Below are 27,016 nucleotides of genomic sequence, written 5' to 3'. Positions count from 1 at the left end.
GTTCACCAGTTTTTTAATTTCGCCTGAAAAGGGACTGGCAGGCAATGTCGCTTTACAAAGAATTGGTGTTCTATATTTTGTTCATCAATCATTTGTAATCAATTGGGCTTTTCATGCCACCCAACTGAAGCTTTTAAAAGTATCTTTAGTCCTTAAACTGAGATATGGGACAAAAAATGGAGACAAGAAATAAATCCCCCCTTGCCTTTCAAGCACAAGGGAGAAAAGAGAATGTGGTTGTACAAGAGTGAAAGAAAATCCATAATCTGATTTGACCATGTTAATCTGATGGTCAAATTTACCAAAATAAATTCATATCCGTATATCCTAGTGTTTAAAATACAGAAATTTAGTGTATTAGGAATATATTCATAACCTGTTAGGATTATGATACCAATATGGTTAGATATTGGTGCAGAGTAACAAAAATACAGAAGTCTAGGGGTTTATGTGAGCAGAGGTGAGAAAAAAGCAAAATAGCCAGTCTCCCTTTCCCTTTAAAGAGTCATGTACATAGAATAAGCATCAGAGACATCAAAAGTAAAATAGTAAAAATATGTTTACTCACAATCTTGTATATGATGGTCATACAGGTAAAAACATCTTAATTCCAAAAGAATACAGTTCAGGATACTACATATCTCTTAACAAGAAGTAACATCAGACATGGCAGGATCAAGAAGCGGGAAGAGCATGAAGAGACGAAGAGAGAGAACAAAAGAGAGTCTCCTCTTTTATGCCCCAAATTCTAAAAGCATATGTAATTTCCTGTATGTCTCCAGGAAGTATACTCCCATTTCCCACATCACATGCAAAACCCCTAAAATGGTGCCATCAACTCTGGAATGCAGCTTTGGCTTCGGGTTACTAAGCAACAAACAAAACTAACTACATAAACCATCCCACATTGAAAATGCATGCATGATTGCTAGATAACCCAAAAGAGTGTATTATTATTGTTAGCCCACTTTTTCAGATTTAGGACACAAATCTGCAAACAACTTAAAAAGATATAGTTAAAAACATATAAAATTAATTCAGTTAAGAGATGCATTCCAAAACCTTATAACAGTATTTCTTGTTTTTGTTTTGATACTACTGGATAACATACTGTGATGCTATGATAAAGTCTGTGGATTTGTGCAACATAAAAGAGGAACAGACAAATACCTAAAATTATAGTATGAGAAGATGAATGAAACACTGAATTGTCAAAGCGTGTTCATTCCTATTTGTTGAGTATTTTATTACCAGTTTCATGGTATATTATGCTTTTACCTCTTCTTTTCCTGCCCCTAACACTTCATTTACATTTCTCTGTGTCTATTATTGATATAGACAGATAGATAGGCTTTTAAAAAACTGAAATGGTTTAATGGTCTTTCTTCTTGACTTTTTCAAAATAACTGCTGAAGAATCATGGTCAATAACTGACATTCTGAGAATGTGGTGATTATAGGCATCTATCTTTGTGGAAGGCAAATTGATTCAAAGATGAAAAGAAACATTTTAGGTGGGCTGGGTAGTTTTGCTTTCAGAGCCAGTCGAGCTGAGTTTAGAAACACCACGAAAGAAAGGATTCTTGAATAAGAAATGATCAATATCAGACATCTCAGTAATCTGAGTTCAAATCGCCTGACTATGTCATAATGTTCATATCAATTGGGCTTCTTTTTCTTGGTCAAATGACAACTTAACCTTGGATTGACTCAACAATTTACAAACTACTCACAGCTATTCTGTGAACTTTAGTATCTACCACTAAATAGGGTTGAGAAGGTTATCTAACCTAAAACAAGCCAAAGATATAAAATTCTATTTCACAGTTTATATTGTCCATGACGACATATATTTTAACCCCATGCTTCACAGTATATTATGCAAGTGGATTTTGTCTGTCCTCCACAGATGGAATAAAATAAACAACCTCTGAATATGACATATTTAGAGCATCATGTGCCAAGAAAAACTGAATATAAAAATGTTGCTATTTGGTATATAATATGAGATTATGATAGTGGGGGACATGCATAGAAGAGCAATATATTGGCATGTAGTCTTGTCAGGACTGATTATGCAAAAGAATGAGACAGATACCTCAGATGTTAGGTTTGGGTTATTTTAAGGAATCAACAAATTGTCAATCCCGAATATTTCATTTCATGTCCTGCAAGAGAGGGGAAGAGGCTCTTGCGGAAATCTCTCCCTTGATAGCAACAAAACAAAACCAAGGAGGCCTTGGGCACCAAACACAAAAACCTGGCAGGCCTTGTGAGCCATGTATTTGACTGAAGCCTCTTTCAGACTGGTATAAAGATGTGTGAACAATCAGAATACAGCTCTTTCTTCTTTTTTACAGTTACAGTAGAGTCTCACTTATCCAAGCTAAACAGGCCGGCAGAAGCTTGGATAAGCGAATATCTTGGATAATAAGGAGGGATTAAGGAAAAGCCTATTAAACATCAAATTAGGTTATGATTTTACAAATTAAGCACCAAAACATCATGTTATACAACAAATTGGACAGAAAAGGTAGTTCAATATGCAGTAATGTTATGATGTAATTACTGTATTTACGAATTTAGCACCAAAATATCATGATATATTGAAAACATTGACTACAAAAATGGCTTGGATTATCCAGAGGCTTGGATAAGCGAGGCTTGGATTAGTGAGACTCTACTGTACCAATTTTAGTCGCTTTCACATCCACTTGTTCCTTTCCAGTTTCTGTTAATAGGGTGAGGGATAATGTTTATTGCTAGATAGAGCAATTTCTTGGATGCCCACTAGTATTGCAATGAAATGACAAAACAGTTCTTTAAAGCATAAGTGTTATTCACTAAGGTGCCATAATTCCAATTTTACTGTAAAGGAGGAAATGACAAGGAAGGAATAATTGTTTTTGCTTTTTCTCACCTACTACCACAAAATTGTTCATTATGCAAAGAATTCAGGATACTACATAAGGCACATCTTTAGAGAACTGTCCAAAACATTAATCATGAACCACAACACATATATACACACCATGACCTTTGGGAGTTTATTATGTAACATGCCTCTGATTTATTTTATTCATTTTTAAAAGTCACGACATGGGAATAAAAAGTTGTTCCTGTTGTCAAGAATTGCTGCAAATAATCCAGGGTTGGAAAAAAAAAGACTACAGTTACAAATACTGGAAACTCAAATAAGATATGTTTCTTCCCAGTGTGTGCTGGCAGGGTTTCATTTACGATTCTGCCTCAGGCAGCAAAATTTCTTCTGTAGTGTGCCCATTTCTTTTAAATTATTTAACTTCTTCCTCAGAGAACATGTGGACCTCTAGACATTGGGTCGGCCTTCAGCATTGTATAGCGATCTGTTCTCTTTAGCCATGAGTAGAATATCACTCTTATCTGCTCGAGTTATTTTGAAAATGCCATAAGGAATATCCTGGTCCATGAGTTGCTCATTATCTCCAGCTTCAGTGAATTTTCCCTCCTTGAAATCAATGGCATTTAATTCTGTAATTTTAAACCAGTTCAACAAACCTGGGGACAAGGAAACAAAAGAGAAGAGGAGCAAAGGAGACCAAAGAAGCATAAATCCCCAGAGGTCTTATGTTTCCATTCAAACAGATGTTTCTTTTCCCAGTGTTAAGGCTAAGTTGTATTTGCAAGCTAGTAACTGATATGATAATCAGACAGAGTACTTCCTCTGGGTGAAGGTAGTTGATTCAGGGCAAGATATAAGGCTTCGATATGATAAGTTTGTTTAAAAAATGTTTGGATAGAAAACAGACATTTGGAGGGCAGGAAATAAAAGCCAAAATGTACCAGCATTTAAAAGGCTAAGACTGTGTCTAAATTTGACATCATCTTTAGGCATGGGAATTAGGCCACCCTCCAGATATTGTAGGACTGCAGTTTCTAGCATCCCTTACCATACCAGCAGGGTTACTAGATACTACAGTCAAACAATGCCCAGAAAGTTGGATTATTCCCTTCTCTGCAGTGCCTACAGTACCCCCAGTGGTGCAGTGGGTTAAAGCCTTGTGCCAGCAGGACTGATGACTTGAAGGTTGGGTTGCTGACCTGAAGGTTGCCGGTTCGAAAGTAACCCAGGGAGAGCACGGATGAGCTCCCTCTATCAGCTCCAGCTGTATGTGGGGATGTGAGAGAAGCCTCCCACAAGGATAATAAAAATATCAAAATATCCGGGCATCTCCTGGGTAACGTCCTAGGAGATGGCCAATTCTCTCACACCATAAGTGACTTGCAGTTTCTCAGGTCGCTCCTGACAACGAAAAAAGTACCTACTGAATGTTTTACTCCAACAAGGGACCCATTGCTAGTCCCAAGCACTCCTTAAGGTTGCTTATTTCCAAATATTTCATCCTCACATGTGTGAATAAATAATTACAGTACTGTTGACCCTCTGTAACATTACCTCCGTTCTACAACCAGAGCAGTGAAAAGATCAGCAATGGCCACATGTTTTCATATGTCCTTCTGGGCAATTTGGAGCTATGTGCAAAAATGGCCCCTTAAAATTTTCCACCACTCCATTTGTGGAAAGAGAAATCAGCTGGATGGGGAGTGTACAAAACACACAGATATCTACCAAAACAGAGAGTGGAGGGTTTTTGTAAAATATATATGTGGGGCACATCGTGAGATTATAGGCACATTCTTCATGAGCATGAGGATTGTGTCCAATGGTTAATTGTTATGCAAGTTTGCCATTCTACTCATATCCGGGGGGGAAACCCAAAAGTAAACATAGATAAAAACAAGGGATTTGTGCATGACTATGGAAACAAAAAGGTGCCAGCTTAATCTCTCCCATTTAAGTAAAGCCATGATGGTTGCTTTCTATAGTTGGCCTAGGCATGTATCTTCTGGTTTCAGCTAATAAGGGTGACACTTATGCCTTGTGTTGGCACCAAGGGTTTGGTACTTTGTTTTAGGCAATGGAAGAGCTTGAGCCACCTTTGTCTTTGATCCCATCTACACAATCATATAAATGCAGTTTGGAACTGAATTATATGGTTAGTGCAGACACATATAATGCAGTTTAATTGCATTGATGTGGCAGTATAGATAGCGCCTTTGTGACAAAAAGTTTAATTAAGAACTTTCAGCTCGGACTTTTATTATAAATGAAAAACCAGACATTCACATGTGTGCATGTGCATGCAGAGACAAAGAGAGAGAGAGTCCAGATAGGAGTTCTTAAGATTCATTAATATTAGTAGCTTAAAATATTTTAACAGCCAAAAGAAAAGCTGTTTTAGGATCTGATCATTCTTCACATTGGTTCAGGATGAAGGAATTGCTAAGGCAAACATGTTAGCATGATGAAAAATCTGCTATATAAAAAAGGAAAAAGGAGGAGAGAGAGAGATTGACCAAGGCCTCTGGGGTCAGACAGAGCAAGGCCTTGGAGAATCTGCAGAGCAATGAAAGTCACTTTGAACTGGATTCTGAAAGAACTGGAAACCAGTCAAGGTGCCTCAAGATGGAGGTCATGTCATGTTGTTGCTTTACAAGTGAAAGAGGATAAGCAGCTGCAGGGATTTCTTTAAAAAAAACTACTGTGGTCTATAGAGCTGGGATTTGGGCAAAGCCTTGCCTGAGAGAAGAACAATAATCAGGGTGAGATGAGATGAAAGCCTGCTTGAAGTTTCAGGGGGAAAGCACATCAAGGTTTCTTGAGCATAGGAGAATTATAGAGCAAGTCTTCTTCTGGAATATATCAGCACAGCACAGCTGAGGTCTACATGCAACAAAGCCACTTTGATTCACACCGGTTTAGGATCTTTGACACTCTCAGGCATTTCAGAGGAAGAGAGTAAACAGAGCATTTACTGAAAAGAAGATGTAATAGCCAGGAATGAAACACCAGTTGAGGGAAATAGATTCCAAATGCACAAGAAAAGAGCAGGAATTATGGCAAAAATCAGCCCTGGGAATATCTGGAATACTGAGAACACAATGGAATGAAACATCTGCCAAAGAAGCAGGTGCCTCAAGGTATATTTCCCACTTCTTATCATCTGTATTTTTTTTACAACCTGCTACCACAGGAGATAGGTAGAAAGAAACCACATGCCATGATTATAATTATTCTGGGCTCATTGGCCTCCTCATAACAATTACATAGAATCACCACTAACAAAGAAGGTTTCATTTTGTATAGTAGTGAAATAAGAATAGGCTCAGTGAAATCAAGTAAACTATTTAGGTTGAACTGGGTTAAAGTTGTAGTAATGTACCTGCTTTTATGAGACTGTACCCCACTCATGCTGGTCTGTGACCGTAATAAAGATTTTGATTTGATTTGTTGTTATAATAATGTATTACAGACCAACCCTTCAGTAATTTGGCTTACATTGATCTTAGAGTATTTTAGCCATAATTTCATTTATTTGATTAATACTCGTGTGTGTCTGTGTGTGTGCGCGTGCACTCACACATGAGTATTATATTTATTGAATTGTATGGGGCTTTTTTCAGGCTTTTCTAAGCTCAGCACATACATTTCAGGCTTTCTCTGCCAGAAATAGTCATTCTTAATGTTCTGTCTCATTAATAACCTTTTCCCTCTTGTCAGCTGACCAGAATCTGAGCTCTGCTGCAGGTGTTCTAGTTTTCAGCTATAAAATGTTGGAATACAGTTTGTAGTTATAGTAGTCTGAGAGTATTTTAGCTGCATGTAGAATCTTATGTTTGTAGTTTGGTGGGGTACTTACAGTTCTCTGCAAAACTGCACTTTCAATTACAATATTAGAGCTCTTTCACAGAGAACTCTTAAGTACACCATGAAACAACAAACACCAGATCCCCTAGAATATAGCTATAGTGGTTAAAGTTGTCTCAAAAATCACCACACATAGCCTGTTGTCTGTTCAGTCTGTAGTTAATGAACCAATTATATGGGTCCAAAACTCAAACTGTGCTAAAAATCAAACCTGGACATACAGATAATGTCCAGGCACTTCCAGTCCCTGTATTGTTCCATTATTCGGAAAGAGGTCAAAAGGGGAATAGAGAAGGATAGTCCATTTTATGGTGGGAGAGAGGTTTGAAGGAGTAAAACCATTTCTCGCTGTTTTCCTGTTATTCCCCCCACCCATGTCGCTATTGCGGAAACAACCCATGTTTATGAAATGGGAAGTGGAGAGGGGAAATAACCGGTGAAATTGGTGAAAATGGTTTTCCTCCCTCAATCCCCCCCCCCACAATAAAATGGACTATCCTTCTCTGTCTAGCACACCCTTTTGGCCTCCACCCAGATAATGGAACAATACTCCAGTCCCTAATGTGGAATAAAACCAGTTATCAGAGTTTTACCCTACATTAGCAGAAGTCAGGGAAACACTCTGGAGTTTTCCAGAAACTAATCCCAGAGTGTCCATACAGACTAGAGCCCCTTCCCCTTTTTTCTATGCTCCTTGGCACAGGGAAAGTGGGATGCCATTTATTTTCCAGACTTTAGTCACTACAAAAGCAGTGGCAGAGCTTCAGTGAGCTCTCTCCCACTACCAGGCACCTTTGTGAAGTAAATAAAGGTACTGTGCAACTTGGGAGAAAAGGATGTTTCTGCCCGCTAGACAGTCTGGTGTCTGTTCTTGAAATTTGCAACAGATCATATAGACTCCACTAGCTAATCTGGGGACAGCTAATGCTCCAGATCAGCCCCGGATTTAGATTCTCATATAGATGGACCCAATATGATAACTTCTGGCAAGCATTCTCAAGACTCCTTCTTTAGTGCCCTTGAGCTGTAAAATGGGCAATGCTTCAAATGTAACACAGTCTGCTCTCACTGTCCATGTCATCTGGGGGGATTCCTGGGAATTGTAATCTTAAAGAAACTTTTCAATCTGGGAATTGCTATGTATGTCTGTACTAAACCTAACAGGCTTCTTTCTGACTTGTGTTAAAATAAAATCTACTGATAATATATGCCCATTACTCAAGTACTTACTGTGTCTGGAAGTCTTCCCAGGAAACAGAAAAGCCTTTTACTGTTTAAAAGGGTGCATAAGGGAAGGGAATTTGAAATGTATGTTAAGAACTCCCTAATTCTTGTGAAAAATTATCTGTAAAAACAGTTGTTTTGGCAAACTAACTCTTTGATTACTCACCTCCAATTGTGCTTGATGACTAAGGAAAATAAAATATGACTTTAGTTAAGGGAGTATGATTTCTGGGGCTGGATTTACACAGTCATATAATGCAGTTTGAAATGCATTATATGGTCAGCGTTGACCCATATAATACAGTTTAAAATGTATTATATGGGTCCACATTGACCATACAATGCCATTCTAACTGGTCACATGGTCAGGTGCTGAAGGAGATTTTAACTCATGTTTCATTTTGTAAGTGGCACTGGAGTTGTTGTTTTTTTTTAATTCTTGGATCCTATATTGTCAATTGTGCAGAACTCTTGCAACAGAAAATGGAAAATGTGGGAGACGGTGATAAGACCATGGTAATCTTTATAGAATTTGATTTGTCTGCAGTGCAACTTCTTGCTCAAGGCATAAGAAAAGATAAAATATTCCATTGTTGTGGAAAATAAATACACACACATATAGGCTTCTTGAAAATGTCATGCCACAAACTGGATCCCAAAAGTTTTTTGTAAATCCCATTTTTACATAATTGTTGTAAACGAATTAGGAAATGGGAATGATACAATGCCACTCAGGATGAAAATAAATACTAATTTGCATCAGTAATTTGCAGAACATTACAGTTTGATAAATCTATGGTTTTCTTTATCTGCAGCAGAACTGGGAGTATTTCAAAGAGCCATGTCTGCATGTTGCAGTACACAATGCTGCGGCACAGAGGCAGAGTTTGCAACACTTCAGAAGAAATGTTCCCCCTTTGTTCATGATTTTCCAAGCTGAAAGACTTCAACAGGTAACGACTGCCAAAATAGGCAAAGCATGCTGTCATTTCAAAGGGAACAAAGCTATCATGACCATTGAGAAATGTTTACAAATGTGAGGACACTGGTCTTAATTTGAACTTAAGCGAAAGTTCCCAACCCCTTTTTAAACACATAGTCTACCATATCTATATTACCTAGGGATTCTACACAGGCTGCTTGGAATGATGCTTGCTTCTCTGCATGTACAAAATGTGCAAAATTATCATTAGTCGTCATATTCGACATGCGAGCATGGCCCGCACCAAAACCTTAAAAATCAAAACTTACCCAATACTTTTTTTGTAAACCTTGGAACACTCCCAAAATCAGTGCAAGCAAGCAAAGCAAAGTAAAAACGGCTGCCATTCCTCTTTAGATTAATAGCCTCTCACCATTAGGAGAGGGAAGCAGCAGGGATAAAGCACAGTTCGCTGGGAAAGAGACTGGGATATCACAGAATTCTGGGAATTGTAGTTTGGGAAGACGAGGAGCCTTATTTCAAAGAATCCAAAAGGCCCTGCCCTAAACTACATTTCCCAGAATTCTGCTCAGCATTCGAAAGCCTCAATCAGGATAGGGGAGAGATTTGTCTCTCTGTAGCAGCAGCCAGCCAGAGTTCCAATAAATTGCTGAATCTGCAAAGAGGAGGACTTACACAGAGTACGTACGTAGATCTCTGTGCTGGGCTGGGAAGAAATCCTTAAATGAGAGTTCAATTGGTTAATATGAGAGACATTCAATGAGATGGCTGTTGTGGCTTTAAAAAAAAACATTTTTGTCAAAACTTTTTTTAAAAATTCCCAGTAGATGCATAAATATTTCTGAAAATTTGGGGAAAATAATCCCCTGTTATCTTGTGTCATTATATAGAAAGTTCAAGGAGATAGCTCTTGTAGTTTTTTTCTAAAATGTTGTTTATAAAAACTTTGAAAATTCCTTAAAACTCAGTGGATAAATGAAACATTTTGAAACTTGATGGGTTAACAGTGGCAAATGTGTTCTGCCATTGTAGCAAGTTTCATCCCAATAGCTGTAAAAATGAGGGAGAAAGGAGCCCCTGAAGTTTTCCCACTTGCGCAATTACTATAACAAAATTTCGTTTTCTCATTATAGTAACAACATTTTCACTAACGATACTTTAGAAACACTTTAGAAATAAAACACCAGCGCCCCCTAATTTTGTAATGAGTTTTGAAACATTTTTTTCATCCACCACACATCCGTAATACCTATCCAATTTAAGAACCAATCCTCAAAGACTAAAAACTGGTCAGTACACCTTACTGAATATGGTTTCTAGGCTAGTGGTAGTAGCCTACAATCTGTTCTAAGACCAGTCTTTTCTCAAATGAAACATTTATTATTCTGATACTGTCAGGAGACAACTTCTGTGGACGAATAGATAGTACCCTATGAGTTGACACTTAACTTTAATGATGGGAAGGCTAACTTTTATTGAGTTGCGCTAAGATCCCCATCTATCTTGTTGAGCTGCTTGCAATAACTGTATTAGACTAATATTTTAAAATGTGTTTATTTCTTATTGGAAATTTGTTTTTAGAAGCTATTGTTCTACATATATATATATATTGTTTTGTACTGTCTTTTTTATAATGTTGTGAGCCGCTTCAGGTCCCATTTAGGGAGAAAAGCGGGATATAAATAAAGATTTTTATATTGTTGTTGTTGTTGTTGTTGTTGTTGTTGTTATTATTATTATTATTATTATTATTATTATTATTACAGTATTGAAAAAATGCTACATAATTGTGAATGACATCCTGGATAGTAAATTGAGCATTGTATATATGCCACTTCATCCCATCTTCCTCAATATGGTGAGACATACTGGGATTCTTTTTTTACTACTTCTGACTTCGCACTTGTATATGATAACACATAATTTAATACACATAGAGGTCCTCTTTTATGGTGACACACACATTTCCTTATTTTGCTGATACCCATGTGGTAATCCTAAGAACTGTTTTTGGAAAAAACACAGAAACTGAAAAGAAATGCCTGTCCCTAACATCATGTTAGGCAAAAGAGTAATGTCTGAAAAAGAATACTGCCAAAAGCTCCTGCCCTCTGCCATGTGGACCTAGTTACATACTGCTTTAGAAGACGATGGCATGCAGGGATATCTTAAGCTGGTACCCATCATCACATGTAAATCTAAGGAACTACAAAAACATGCTTTAAGTCATGGATCGACATTTTATGTGAAGTTAAAAAAGCCTTTCTTGTTTTTTAAAAAAACACTAGAACAAAACTAGCAAGTCCATAAAATAATGCATCACTGGCACCTAGGAGAATTAAAACATGTGACGTAAATGGTTTATGTATTAGCAGTATATAAATCTCATTGCACTGAAAGTGTGTGTGATCTTCTGCCAGTATTTCTATGGTCATGGGTAGCTCTTTCTGGAATATGTGTGCATCTGCATGTGTGCATTACATATCCTTTGGGTTATTAGGTCAGCGCCATTCTAAGGATGACATTAAGCAGAAAGTGTGTCTCTAGTTCTCAAATGCTACAGCGCCCTTGCATTACAAGCAATAGCAACAGTTAGACTCCAAGAGAGTATCATATATGTTAAAGCTTGGAAGCCTGGGTTGATGAGGAAGATATATTTCAGGACTTTTTTTTTCCTTATATTTTCCTTAAGCAGAATGAGTGAAAAGAAAATTAAAAGAAAATTGACCATGTTAAGTCTGGAGAAGCCCTCCTGCATCTGTCCAGCGACTAGTCTGTGAAGAGGAGGCACTGAATGCCTGACAGTCACAATGTGAAAGAAATGTGATGGCAGAAGATATATCACTTTGAACATATGTGAATGAAAAGTTTATCTCCATCGAAAAGTTCTTTTTGAAAAGAAAATAAAAGAAAGCAAGCTGCAGGGCACCAGTTGCTCAGAGATGATAATTTACACATTTTACACAGTATTTCTGTGCTGTCCCTTAGCAAATGCGTAGTTACCATGGCAACTCCCACATCATATGATCTGAATGCTATTTCTAAGATTTTTTTAAAGACTTCTTGAAGAACCAGTCTGCATCTCCTAAAAATACTGGAAGGAGAAATTTCAAGGAACGGTCAATTTTCTTCTATCTGCCAGAATATATTTTAAATGTAACTTCCCTCTCAGTAAGAATTACATCGGGAGACATGCTGAATGAGGAATCTTGAAATCCTAAAACTCTTCTAACTCCCTGCTATGTGGGAGCACACAATAGAAACACTCCTGAAAGATGTCTGTCCAATTTTGTTTAAAGATAGAGGTGTTTAAACTTTCTGGGAGAATCTCGTATTTTACTGCTGAACAACTCTGACAGTAAAAAAATGATCTTCCTAATATTGAGGTGGAATTTCTTTTCTTGAAATTTGAATCTATTGATTCATGTTCTAATCTTAAAAGCAGCAGAAAGCAATCTTGCCCCATCTTCTTCATGGCATCACTTCAGATCTTTAAAGATTGTGATCATGTCACCTTCCAGTCTTCTCTTTTTAAAGCTAAACATACCCAACTCCCTTAGTCGTTCCTTATAAGGGCTAGTTTCTAGACCTTTGATCTTGGTTGCCCTTCTCTAGGCATGTTCCAAATTGTCAATATTCTTCTTGAAGAATAGTGTCCAGAACTGGACCTTATATTTCAGATGAAGTCTCACTGAAGCAGAAAAGAGAAGCACTAATGCTTCCCTCAACTGGATATTATGCTCTTGTTGATTGCATTGTTTCTTTGTTTTTGGCTGTTGTGTCCTATGTTAAGTTTGTGATCTATTAAGACCCTTAGATCCTTTTCACATGCTCTTCCACTAAACGAAGCACGGTAGGAAATGACATAGCATTTGTATATGCATTTTATGTTCCTGCACTGAGAGATAGTCAGTTGGGATCAAAAATCTGCAATCAGCTAGTTAGGCAATCAGATATGGAGGAGGGGAGGCATTTTTGAAGGAAGTTTAAGTTTAAACTTACGTAAAAATTGGATCTGTTCCCAAAGCAATAGCCATGCATCATCATCATCATCATCATCATCATCATCATCATCATCATCACCATCATGACATTTTTTTATTTATTACCCACCTCGCCTTGCAGCTTGAGGCATAAGGAGAGGGAGATGCAATATCCTCAGGGCAAAAATCTCTTTTGGCTTGAAAACCAAATCATACCTTGGAAAATCAACTCTGAGAGTGTTCTTCTCAGCATGATTTTAACCTTCTCTGTTTTGAGATGGAACAATCTGTTAATTTCTCTTCTTGTTAGAAAAAACAGCTTCTCCTGAGCCTAAACCTTTTGAAATGGCCCCACACTTTTCCTAGTGAGTTTTTAGGGACATCTGGTGAAAAATGGGATACCGGGAGCACAGAAATGTCTGACCAAATGCATTTTTCCTATTGCTGAGTTAGATCTTGAGGAGGGCTGAGAAGCTTAGACCTCTCAGATTCACAATTTGCTGGTGAACATGGATCAATAGCTCTCTTTTTGACTAGCCTGACTTACATGTTGTTAGTGGAAATAAAAGGGAGATGTAGAAGAACAGCATACGCTATTTGCTTTGAACTTAAAATCTTACATTATCTATCTGTCTAGCAGATAAGTAGGTACTTATCTGCCTGGTACCAAGATTTATAATACCTGTTATTAATAAAATAAAACAATGTAAGAGGCGGGTTGTTGTTGTTATTATTATTATTGTGTGTTTTTCTCCCTGAATGCCAGTCAGTCCCACAAGAATGTAATACTAGCAGAGTTTAATTCAGACCAAGGACTGAACAGGATCAACAGTGCTTTACTGGACAGCTGTTTCTTGTGCACAAGGAAAGCGCTGCATTGCTAAAGACATTGGTCATAGCTGGCAGGAAAAGATTATTCCTCCCAACCAAAAAAATAACCAACATGTTTTCAACATTTATCAAAAACAAAATGAATAAAAGAACCACCAGCAAGCTTGGAAGGCTTCAGAATCAAAAATCTCATGTAATCCTTAAATGTTTCTATAATTACACACATCTGCATCATTGTATACAGATGTTTGTGATCATGAATGTATTATTAGAACAAGGGAAACAAGCAAGGCAGAACAGTTACCTTGCCAGTATGTAACTGGCCAGGACTTCATTTCAGACAAGCCATGTTAAAGATGGTGCAGTTTATCCTGAATAGGATTAACCAATAATTTACAGAGTAGCAATCTAGCTACCTATAATGCACAAACATGAGCAGTGATATATATATATATATATATAGCCATGATCACCAGTGAAAAGCAAACAGGAACTCAAATATGTCATAGGTTTCTTGAACAAAATTAACATATAAATTTGTCTACAGTTCATTTAGTTTAAAACTGCATTATATGGCAGGATAACGGTTAAGGTAAAGATTTTCCCCTGGCATTAAGTCTAGTCGTGTCCGACTCTTGGGGTTGGTGCTCATCTCCATTTCTAAGCCAAAGAGCCAGCGTTATCCGTAGACACCTCCAAGGTCATGTGGCCGGCATGACTACCTTTCCACCAGAGTGGTACCTATTGATATTCTCACTTTTGCATGTTTTCAAACTGCTAAGTTGGCAGAAGCTGGGGCTAACAGCAGGAGCTTACCCCACTTCCTGGATTTGAACTTTTGGTCAGCAAGTTCAGCATCTCAGCAGTTTAATCTGCTGCACCACCAGGGGCACTGTAGATGGGGTGAAAAAGAAGATCCTGAGAGAGTGTTTTGAACTCTCAGACTTACTCTCAGTAATTATGGCAACATTAACTAACAATTATAAAGATCTAAAAGACCTGCATTACCTTATGCAGTCATTTGAAAATTTAGGGCAAGGATCTTGATTTAAATCTTTCTGGGTCCTCTTACAGCCACTCCTACAACTGTATAAATATGCTTTATTTCTTAAGCACCAATATCACTCAGTACTGCACCTGGAGAAGTGGGTAAATTTATATCCATGAAAGCCATCTTAAAATAAATAAAAGCAGGCTCTGTACTTAATTTACAAACCCACTATTACACTACAGTCGTGCTATGATTGATAGCAGATACATACTCAGTTGAGCATCTTTGATATCACATCTCCCTTCAGTTGTGCTAATTCGACAAGTCATGGTCCCCCAATCCTCCATCCTTATCCCCTTGTCAGGCTCACTTCAAAGGACCAGTCTGAACGCAGGTCAAAGATTGCTGCTCTCAAATCCAATCTTTATTGAAGAATACATGACTTTGGAAAAGTCGGGAATGACCTAATGTTTACATACAATCATTTTTATCACCTCTGTCGTAACGTCACACCACACGTAAATATCATCACCAAATCCCACCCCCTGTATCACCCCCTGTAGCATTTGAGTTTTCCATTTCCCTGCCCCCGTTTCTTCATTCTCTGTCCATCTTGGCAATTGGGGCAGAGGCTGTATTTCATACCCGTAAACAACTTCAAAGGGGGGTTTATTTGTTGCGGAGTGTATAGCCGAATTAAAAGCTAGTTCTGCGAAGGCTAGCCATTTAGACCAGTCATTCTGTCTCATGTTTGAGTACATGCGGAGGAACTGTCCAAGCGTCTGTTGAGTACGTTCTACTGCCCCGTTTGTCATGGGGTGAAAAGCAGAACTTAGGCTCCTTTCTGCTCCTAGCATTTCCAAGAATTTTTCCCAGAATTTTGCTGTGAACTGAACCCCTCTGTCACTGACCACTCTACTGGGACATCCATGAAGTTTATAAATATGGTTTATGTACAATTCAGCCAGCTTCTCTGCCGATGGTAGTTTCGTCAGTGCTATAAAGTGGGCCTGTTTAGAAAACAGGTCTAATACTGTCCAAATATAACGATGTCCCTTGCTAACCGGCAGTTCCCCCACAAAGTCCATAGCCACACATTCCCAAGGCCTGGTAGGTTCTGCTACTGTTTGTAATAATCCCATTGGCTTCCCTCCTCTTGATTTATTTCTGGCACAATCATCACATTGGACAACATGATTCTTTATGTCCTTCCTCATCCCAGGCCACCAACAATGTTTTGCTATCGCCTTTGTTGTTTTTGTAATCCCTGTATGACCAGCGCTCTGGTTATTGTGAAAACGATGCAAAATCTTAATCCTTAATATTGCCGGGATATACAGTTTCTTGTTCACAAACCAAAATCCCCCCTTCTGCTCCCCCTTTTCTGCGTTGGATGCAATCCACTGATCTCCTTCGTATGACTGTCTCAGTTCTTTTCCCCAACTATTTTCCTCGTCAAATTCAATCATAGCAGTGTTCTCTCTTTGGGTCTGCGCTCTTGTACTGACAGCTAAACCCCATTGTTTATCGGAAAATAATGTTCCCTCTTTTGTAGTGGTTATGCCCTCGTGTTGAGGCATGCGTGAAAGAGCATCTGCCAAGACATTCTGTTTCCCTTGGAAAAACTTTAATTGGAAATCGAACCTGCTAAAGTATTGTGCCCATCTAATTTGTTTATGGGACAATTTTCGAGGAGATTTTAAATACTGGAGGTTCTTATGGTCAGACCAAATTTCAAATGGGATTCCACTCCCTTCGAGGAAGTGCCGCCAGCATTCTAAGGCTTTTAATATGGCTAATGCTTCTTTTTCCCATATGGGCCAACATTTTTCAGTTTCACTGAACTTCCGAGACAAATATCCACAAGGTTTTAAATTCCTATTTTGATCTTTTTGCAATAGTACTGCCCCGTATGCACAGTCTGAAGCATCGCAATGAATTATGAAAGGGCTCCGGATATCGGGGTGTTTTAGGACAGGTTCTTCTGTGAAGTGTCCTTTTAGGGTTTCAAATGCCTTTTGGCATTCTGGTGTCCAACTCAGTTTGGCGCCAGGAGCTTTCACTTTTGCTGTCTCCCCTTTCCCTTTTGTTTTTAAAAGTTCAGTAAGGGGAGCGGTTATTTGCGCAAAGCCTTTTATGAACGATCTATAAAAATTTGCAAATCCCAGAAATGATTGCAATTGTCTCCTTGTTTGAGGTACTCCCCATTCTTTTACGTCTGATACTTTAGACGGGTCCATAGCTAACCCTTCTGGAGATATCCGGTACCCTAGAAAGTCAATTTGAGTTTTATTGAATTCACATTTGGACAGTTTTGCATACAGCTTTGCTTCCCTTAGTCTTTGCAAAACTTCCCGGACCAATTCCACGTGCTTTTCCTTATCCTCGCTCACGATCAAGATGTCATCCAGAAATATGAATACTCCTCGGTACAACAATGGGTGCAGTATTTCATTTATAAGCTGCATAAAGCAACCGCCGCCATTTTTTAACCCAAATGGCAAAATTTTATATTCAAAATGGCCGAATGCGCAGGAAAATGCAGTTTTCCAAGTATCCTCGGGTTTGATTCTTAATTTATGATATGCTTCAATTAAATCCAGTTTAGTAAATATGCTCCCTTTCTTCAATACGGTAATTAAATCCTTTACTAAGGGCATAGGGTATTTATTGTCCTTAGTAATTGCATTTAAATTTCGATAGTCAATGCACAATCTTAGAGAGTTGTCTTTCTTTCTCCTAAATAACACTGGGGCTCCGAGAGGAGAGTTGGATGGCTTAATGAAGCCTCGCGCCAGGTTCTTATCAATATATTTCCTCAATTCCTCCTTCTCCTGAACAGACATGGGATACACTTTTGGTTTTGGTAAGTTTGCTCCTGGGGTTATTTCAATTTCTACTTCTATATTCCTCTTGGGAGGTAATTTACTTGCCTCTTTCTGATTGAAAACATCCACAAAGTCTCTGTATTCAGGTGGCAATAGCTGTGGGTCTATTTCCCCTGTTTCATCTCCCTCGTCCTCCTCTGCTGCTATTTTGCTTATCTCCCATTGTGTTTGTTGCTCTTTAAATGCCAGGCTCTTTCCTCTCCAATCTACTTCGGGATTTGCCTGTTCGAGCCATGGGATCCCTAGTATGACATTGTATGTGGCAATAGGGGCTATCACAAAGGATATTCTTCCTTCCCATTTGCCTATTTTACATGGGACCCCCCATATTTCCTTCGTAGATACCTCTCCAGCAGCAACTGATCCATCTAGCTGCGAAAATGCAATCGGGGAGTCAAGCAACGTCTGCCGGCATTTTAGCGCTCCTGCTAATTCCGGAGTTATAATGTTCCTAGAACAACCGCAATCCACGAATGCCCTGCAGGTGGCCCGATTCTCTAACCCCGATAGGCAGATTGGCACTACTAGCATGCGTTTGTCTTGACTCACCAGCCTCTCCGGAGATTCTGGGGCTCGCACCTCCTCCTCCGCTCGTCTCCCGGCTGCTGGCTTGGGCTTTGGGGGTTTTTGCGGCTCCCCCTTCCGGGCCCAACATTCTGCTGCTCGATGGCCCGTCTTCCCACACACAAAGCATCCCGGCTTGGGTCTGTTGTCGTCTCCTTTGAAGGGGATCCCCGGCCTCCCTCCGGGCCTTTCCTGCTTCCTCGTTTCTCCTCGACCCCTCGCCACCGGTCTTTGCTGGCCGCCGCCGCTCCGGAACTGCTTTACTTGGGCCAGGGTGGATTCGACGCGCCCTGCCAGTTGTATCCAGCCCTGAAGTGTCTCTGGATCGTCTCTGTGTACCGCCCAACTAAAAACCTCGGAGCGTAGTCCCTCTTTGAATATCTCCACTTTGGTCACTTCAGACCACTCTGGTACCCTTTCTGCGAGATGGAGGAATTCCTCTGCGTACTCGGGCACCGTTTTGTCCCTCTGCTTTATTCCTTTAAGCTGGTCTCGAGCCCTCAATTGCTCTAGCCGGTCTCTGAACCGGTTTTCCAGTGCGGCGAGGAAGCGGGGCACTGACCTCAAGCACGGGTCGCGTCTGGCATGTAGTTGCACATACCAGCTGGCCGCTCCTCTCTTTAGTGTGTTGCCGATGGCCCGCACCATGCTTCCTTCGGAGGGGAATGTGTGTGCATTGTCCGCCATGTATCCCCTGATGCCAATGAGGAAAAAGTTCAGTCCAGATGATTCCCCTCCGTATTCCAGTTTGAGCTCTTCCCTCCTCTGCATCCATTCTGCGGCCCGTTGATGCTGTCTGGGAGGCATGGGGAAGGGTTGCATCGGGTTCCCTTGGACGGCCCCTTTGAACACGCCGCGCCCCATCCCGGCGGTCGTTCCCCGCGGCTCCCGAAACTCTGCCGCTGCTGTCGACCCTTCTCCCCATCCGAATGCGGGCCTCGCCGTAGCCCCCGCACCTCGCCTTCCTTCGTCGTACGGCACATCCTCCTCCTCTTCCTGGATCTCCGGCTCCTCTCCGCCTTCCTCTGCTAATCCACTGGACCCGATTCCTGGTCCCAGTGGTCTTTCCACCCCGACGCCCATTCGGGGGGTTGGGAGTCCTGTTGGAGTTGGCGGTCTCAGAGTTCCCAGAGCTTGCTGGCGCTCCACCTCGCGCGCCATTCTGTCCCGGAACTCCAGTTCCTGCCAGTATTCCTCATCCCCCTCGCCCCTCGCCGCCACGGGGCTCTGCGTTGAGGCGCGCTGGCCCCTCTGGCTCCAAGCCCTTTCTTTACTTGGCTCTCTCTCGGCGCCATATCGGGTGGGCTCCTTCTGGAGATTCTCTTCCAATAGTGGCACCAATCTCCCCACGGTTTCCGACAGCCTGGATAAATTAGTTTCCAGGATGGATAACCGCAGGGCCACGGTCTCCGGCATGCTTCCTCCAGATCCCCAACTGGTTTCTGCAGCCGCCGAGACGCCTCTTCCTCCTCTGGGAATCCTCTGGGTCACGCCGTTCGGCCTGGGGTACCCCGTAGAGGAAGCTATGGCTTGCAGCGTTTCTTCCCCCAACGGCCGGGCCCCTGGCAGAGGCCTCTCTGCTCCATTTAGGCTTTGATCGCCTTCTCCACTCATTATCACTTCACTGCGAATCCGCAGGAGGGTGAGAACGGGGATTCCCGACTTAAATGTCAGGCTCACTTCAAAGGACCAGTCTGAACGCAGGTCAAAGATTACTGCTCTCAAATCCAATCTTTATTGAAGAATACATGACTTTGGAAAAGTCGGGAATGACCTAATGTTTACATACAATCATTTTTATCACCTCTGTCGTAACGTCACACCACACGTAAATATCATCACCAAATCCCACCCCCTGTATCACATTACTATTATTCCCACACATTCTACCAATTATAATTGTTTATACTTTCAACCCCGAGTTCCCAGGCTCTTCTATCTTCTTCTGCCAGGTGCTTCATGAGACATCCGGAATTATTTATGTTATGACTCCAAGTCCAGGGCTTGGAAATTCAGCCCTGGGACTTGGTTCCATGACATCCCCTTGTAACCATCCTTCCCCATACTTTCACTATTCCATGATTAGTTATATTTATTTCAGAGCTGGTTTGGAATTCTAACTTTGGAAAACAAAAAAAGGCAAATATAACTATAAAATAGAAAATGAAAAATGGACAACTTTGGAATAGTGAGGGGAAGAGAAAGAGGAGGAAAAGAGGAGAATCTTGCCCCCTGATGGCACTTTACTGCTAGCATTCTGGCACAGAAGCAGAATGGGCCCATCACACCAATATAGGATATGGTGATATTGTGAACATGGGAGCTATTGACAGGGAAGAGTGAATTATAGACAGGAGGCAGACCATCAGCAAGATGAACACAGCCAGTTTTCCTGTTTGCCTGTTTGCCTGTTTCATGCAACAGAATCCTTGAAGTGGCTGCCACATTCCTCCTCCCAATCTTTTTTATATTGTAGCATAGCACCTTATGAATTAATAGCATTTTGATTAAGTGAGTATCAGTTGATTCCATCCCTTGGCACAGTCAGTACATCTTTACCTTCTTCCATCTTTCTGATATCAGTAAGACCTTTTTAACAAATTCAGATCTACTTTCTCTGCTTTGTTTAATGCCATTACAGAGGCATCTGTTATCAGAAATCTGCTGCCCCTTGTGGGAGTGACGATGTGATTCTTCAAAAGCACAGTGTGGTCCCCACAAACGCAAGGCTCGGCGGTGCCCCACTTCTTCACTATTATCTTCTGGGAAACAATGTGAATAATGCCACAACTGTCTTCAAGATCAGGATGGAAAATGAAATGAGACACTCTCCGCTTTCATCTCAATCAATTAAATTTTAATATGTTGCAAGATGAGATAGCAGCAGGTTGCAGTATTGGATTTAATGTGCCTCTTCAAAATTCCACAGTAGGTTGATGCAACGGAAAGAAAAGCACCGTCAGTCTACAGTATACACAATAACAGTCTATTTGAACCTCTGGGACAATATTGCATTTTGTTTTGCACAAAGCTGTGTTAGGAGAGGCATGCTGTAAAAATGTAGAGATGCTGCCAATAATTAGGCGGCTGGGTGGCCCACCAGTCTTCTCCATTACGCTCTTGTTTCCTTGCCAGTTCTCCATGTTCTCTACTGAAAGAATGTTTTGTTTGTGTTTACACAGCCCTTGCAGACAAAATGAAGAAAAGCCTTTTTTACCCTCTCAGTTTTTCTGCTTCCACGTGTGTAGATTCTGTACTAGAGAGTGTTTGGAATGCTTTCCTTATTATGAAACTGACACACCATTTGACCTGGAGTTCAAACCCATTCATGGCAGGAGAACAATGTCCCTAGAAAATGAAAAGTGACATTTTCATTCAATTGGTACAGATGTGCAAATGTTTAGCTCCAGATAGCACCTTTGTAAGAACAAAAGAGGAGTCCCAACCAAAGGACCACCTAATCCAGCACCTCACTTTTACAGTGGCCAATCAGATACTTATGAAAAGCCCATAAGTAATACATGAAACAATGGCACCATTCAATTTGGATTCCTCATCAAGTGATACTCAAAGACATATGGCTCTAATACTTCTGGTACTTGATAGCTGTCCTGGACCTTATCCTACATATATTTGTCTGATCCTCTTTTTGAGGATCTGCATTGGTATCTATTATGACATCTATGCTAACTGTACATAATATAAGGAAGTACAGTAGAGTCTCGCTTATCCAAGCCTCACTTATCCAAGCCTCTGGATAATCCAAGCCATTTTTGTAGTCAATGTTTTCAATATATCATGATATTTTGGTGCTAAATTCATAAATACAGTAATTGCAACATAATATTACTGCGTATTGAACTACTTTTTCTGTCAAATTTGTTGTATAAAATGATGTTTTGGTGCTTAATTTGTAAAATCATAACCTTATTTGATGTTTAATAGGCTTTTCATTAATCCCTCCTTATTATCAAAGATATTCGCTTATCCAAGCTTCTGCCGGCCCGTTTAGCTTGGATAAGTGAGACTCTACTGTACTTCCTTTTCTCTGCCCTGAATCTCCCACAATTCAGTGTTAATATTATAAAAGACAAGTGTTAGTATTATAAGAGACAAAGGATGTATCTACAATGTAGGAGAAATCAGTTTGACACCACTTCAACTGCCATAGCTCAATGCTATGGAATCTTAGGATTTGTAATTTGGTGAAGCACTCTCCTTAACCAGTTTTTGTGTGTGAGAGAGGAGTAACTTGAGAAACTGCAAGTTGCTTCTGGTGTGAGAGAATTGGCCATCTGCAAGATGCCCAGATTTTTTGATGTTTTACCATCCTTGTGGAAGGCTTCTCTCATGTCCTCACATGGAGCTGGGGCTGATAGAGGGAGCTCATCTGCGCTCTCCTTGGGTTGGATTTGAACCGGCAACCTTCAGGTCAGCAACCCAACCGTCAAGTCAGCAGTCCTGCCAGTACAAGAGTTTAACCCACTGCATCACCTCCCATGATTTGTAGTTACATGGAAATTACATCAATAGAGCCAGTGACAGCTGACTGTTATCTAACCATTATCTGTTTTTTCCCTCTAAGTCACTGCATCATATAAACATTAGTTGTCATGATTAAATTGCAGAAATACACTTCCTAAGGTGCTATACAGGGATGATACTTGAGTTCAGAGAGGGAATGCATTTGTTGAATGCCGAGAGAACAGTGCTCTGTTTTGACAGAAAAGAGGATATCTACATATCACTGACATGCCATTAAAGATGTCAGGTGCTACTAAGCCATTTCATTCCATTCAAGTGCTTTTCCTTTTATTGCCTGCCCTTTAACAAGATTATGGAAATGATTCGACAATAGCCAGGATGTAACTATAGATACTTCTTCAAAGTAAATAATAAAAGCATTTTATCAGAATTGCTGTCACTTTCCAGTTGAGAGAGGCGTGAGTTTCATAAAATAAATACATTCCACCCAGCCACCCCCGCTTGTGGGTCTGCCTTTGGTGAACTGTCTCTAATTTAGTTATATTGATAGGTGGCAGTTGTAGCGCTCTTTCTAACCACGTTAACAGATTAATGGGGCAGTCGTTTTAAAAGACCGTTTGCAAATAGGGACAAAGTGAATTGGTTTGGGATTGCAACCTAGTAAGAATGGATTTTGCAGGAGGAGGATTGAAAAATACGTTAGGTATGCAGTAATTTGATATCTAAAATACACCTTAAGCAAAACTAATTTGGGGGCAGGACAGAAATCTACAGTGTTCATATGGAAACTCTGCTGTTAAAGTATAGCCTGCAGTCAGTTAGTGGATTAGTCCTCAGTCAATTGGCCATGTACTCTGTCTACAACATGTCATAATGCAACCCTTTGAAAAGGCATTTAGCAATGTGTGTGTGCATGTGCCTTCTAGTCACCTGTCAACATAGGACCACCCCATAAATTTCAAGGGATTTTCTTAGGCAAAGAATATTCAAAAGTAGCTTTGCCAGTTCCATTCTCTGAAATATATATAGCCTAAAGCCTCCAGTGTTCATTAGCAGTTTCCCATCCAAGTACTGACCAAGCTGACTCTACTTAGCTTCCAAGATCCATTAGAATCTGGTGTATTTAAAGTACAGATTAAGTATTCCTTCTCTGATATGCTTTGTACCAGAAGTTTTGAGAATTTTGAAATACCCGTATTTCCATTTATGCTCAAGAGAAATTTAGGAAATGGGACCCAAGTTTAAACACAAAATTAATCTATGACTATTTTAATAAATAAATAAATAAAAATTAAAAATTAAAAATGGTCAATAAACACTAAATTCATTTATGTTTCTTACACACATTAAGATGAAAGGTATTTTTTACAATCTTTTAAAATAATTTTGTGCTTGGAACAAAGTCTATGTCCACTGAATTCTCAGAAAGCAAAGATGTCACTATCTCAGTTACCCACGTGGATAATGTTAGATACTGTATTGTAGCATCTCAGATTTCAGAATTCTAGATAAGGGATGCTCAACTTGTGTAGACTTATGGATGAATGACTTAGCTAATTCAATTATAGCTTTCTCTAAATGTGTTTGACTACAACTCCCATCAATCCCGGACAGTCCAATCACCCAAGTATAGCTATGTCTCCCTCCCATAAAAATTCTGCCAACCCAAAATGAAATGTTCTTTCTGTTCCCAAATGTATATCACAACACAGAGGTCTGCACACATGTGTTCACATATTAGCTGTGTTTGCCTTCCCTTGGGAATTGTGCCTGACCCTGTTATTCCAATGCCTAAATAGTATTTCTAAGGATCTTATCAAACGGGGAGGGGGAAAGGGGGTTCAGTGAGGTAAAGCGGGAGACAGTGGAGAGAACCGTCAGACTCTTTTCTCTCCTGTCGGGGTCCGTCTTCTTTCTTCCCACGTCATTTCCCTGTTGTTTTCCTCTTTGCCTCCTCTTCCCTTCTTCAGTCAGGAGTTGGGTAAACACCCAACTCCTCTGGGCACCAATTCTCTCTGCTGCCAGAACACAATCCTACGGAGTCCTGCCGGAAGTAGCCCTGCATCATGTGGGGGACTCCATTCCAGAAATGGAAAGAAATTGGGAGAAGATGCTCCTCTCCCTGTGTCCAATAAAGTCCTAAATGTTCGACTGAAGTTTAAATTACTGCAATGTTAAAAAATTTAGGGAGGCAATGTTCTCACCACCTTGGGCCCAGTACTGGAAGAAAGATAAAAGGTAACGGTTTCCCCTGACGTTAAGCCCAGTCATGTCCGACTCTGGGGGTTGGTGCTCATCTCCATTTCTAAGTCGAAGAGCCGGCATTGTCCGTAGACACCTCCAAGGTCATGTGGCCGGCATGACTGCATGGAACGCCGTTACCTTCCCACCGGAGCGGTACCTATTGATCTATTCACATTTGTATGTTTTCGAACTGCTAGGTTGGCAGGAGCTGGGGCTAACAGCAGGCGTTCATTCTGCTGCCAGAATTTGAACCTGGGACCTTTTGGTCCGCAAGTTCAGCAGCTCAGTGTTTTAACACACTGAGCCACCGGAGGCTCCAAGAAGAAAGGTATTTATTTATTATTATTATTTATTTACAACATTTATATTCCGCCCTTCTCACCCCGAAGGGGACTCAGGACGGATCACATTACACCTATAGGCAAACATTCAATGCCTTTTAACATAGAACAAATATAAACAAACATAGGCTCCGAGGGGCCTCGAACTCATGGCCTCCTGGTCAGAGTGATTCATTGCAGTTAATTGCAGCTGGCTTGCTCTCCCGCCTGCGCCACAGCCTGGGCCTTAGATAGAATACTAGATTAGATAGAATACTAATTAATTAATTAGATTAGATTAGATAGAGATTTTGAACATCTGTACCTATATTCTGGAAGAGAAATATTGAAACTGATCAGACTGTAGAACAAATGAAACTACTGAGAAAATCTCTCTCTCTCTCTCTCTCTCTCTCTCACACACACACACACACACACACACACACACACAAACACACTTTAAATCTGTATATACTTTCATGTACTAAAGTATCAGCCTGGCCCCATTATTTGAATTCAAAGCACGCACCTGTAATATTGTAGCTGAAGCAAGGAGAGAGGGCATGCCAGCCACTATCTGGAGACCCATTTAAATATGTGCTCCATTTAGGGGATCAGTCACACGGCTCATCCTTCATCTACAGAGGAAATGAAAAGAGTGATGTCTTCGCAGGCACTGCTGCCAAAAGATTCAAAGCTGCTGCTCTTTTCAGAGCCAAGTGTCCTGTAACATAATACACTGTTCTCCACTTAAATCAGCACAGGGTCAAGTTTTATATGAACCACACATTTATAAAGGAGATGTGAATGCTATTCGAACACATACACACCAGTCTCTCACAAGTCTTATTCATTTTGCCCCTACACGGAAAGGTCAATCCAGAACTTGAAAAATAACTTTTTCCCTAACGCAGTGCTTGCAGTCCCCCAACTCCAGGTCAATGTGGGGTTCTGAAAGTCATAGCCCAAAAAGTAACTTTTACAAGCTCTGCTATTGCCCTTCCTTGCCATCTTGTACTGCAGATGCAGTATTCAAATTACGAATAAGTGAATTGTTTGAAGCCACCAGATAAAACTTTCTCATAGCTATTTTCGCTCATTTCCTGCTCTATCTTTGCACACCCAAAATATTTGAGATATTTCATTAGCAAACATGGATGTTACTGCCTTACAAGAGTAAGAAAAAAAATGAAAAATCACAAAACTACCTCAGAGAAATTTTTGAGAAAACTCAAAATTTGCAACCAGCAATGCAATAGCCTGTTTTAGAGGAAATTCCTATGTAAAAAAAATATGTATACATTACAATGTGAGAAAGTTCTCAGTTTTGTATCCCCAGGGTTGTGCAAGGATGTATTTTTCAAAACAGGCTCCGGCTTTTTCGACTGATTCAGCCATTTCGGCCAGCCGTAATGGCACAAGCTCAACCACCATTTTTTTCCAGCTGCAACAGACCACATGGATGCTGAAAACGAATGCTTTCAGTTTCTTTCAGCAACACATGGAGCATGGAGAAGCATCCATGCTCAGTGCCACTCACAGCTCTGCATGGCTTAGCTTGCTTTTTGACTCAAATAGCAATAAATAAACTGTTTATTTTCTACCCTGATTGCGCAGCAAGTTAAACCGCTGAGCTGCTAAACTTGCTGATCAAAAGGTCAGCAGTTCAATCTGGTGAGTGGGGTGAACTCCCACTGTTAGCCCCAGCTTCTGCCAATCTAGAAGTTCGAAACAAGCAAATGTGAGTAGATCAATAGGTACTGCTCCAGCAAAAAGGTAATGGAGCTCCATGCAGT

The 27,016-nt window shown here is 40.3% G+C and overlaps 2 long non-coding RNA genes across 2 annotated transcripts; both read right to left on the bottom strand.

Moving 5' to 3' along the window:
• Positions 1-541: 541 nt before the first annotated feature.
• On the bottom strand, positions 542-9,954 carry LOC134298826 (uncharacterized). Its single transcript, XR_010005916.1, has 2 exons — positions 9,223-9,954; positions 542-3,536 (listed from the first exon to the last, which is right to left on the bottom strand). It is a non-coding gene; the product is annotated as an uncharacterized LOC134298826 (long non-coding RNA).
• Positions 9,955-21,006: 11,052 nt separating this feature from the next.
• Positions 21,007-26,551, bottom strand: LOC134298825 (uncharacterized). Its single transcript, XR_010005915.1, has 2 exons — positions 25,750-26,551; positions 21,007-21,519 (listed from the first exon to the last, which is right to left on the bottom strand). It is a non-coding gene; the product is annotated as an uncharacterized LOC134298825 (long non-coding RNA).
• Positions 26,552-27,016: the final 465 nt, after the last annotated feature.

This window comes from Anolis carolinensis, chromosome 4, assembly GCF_035594765.1.
Source record: "Anolis carolinensis isolate JA03-04 chromosome 4, rAnoCar3.1.pri, whole genome shotgun sequence".
Lineage (NCBI taxonomy): Eukaryota > Metazoa > Chordata > Lepidosauria > Squamata > Dactyloidae > Anolis > Anolis carolinensis.
This window is presented reverse-complemented; position numbering and strand designations above follow the sequence as displayed.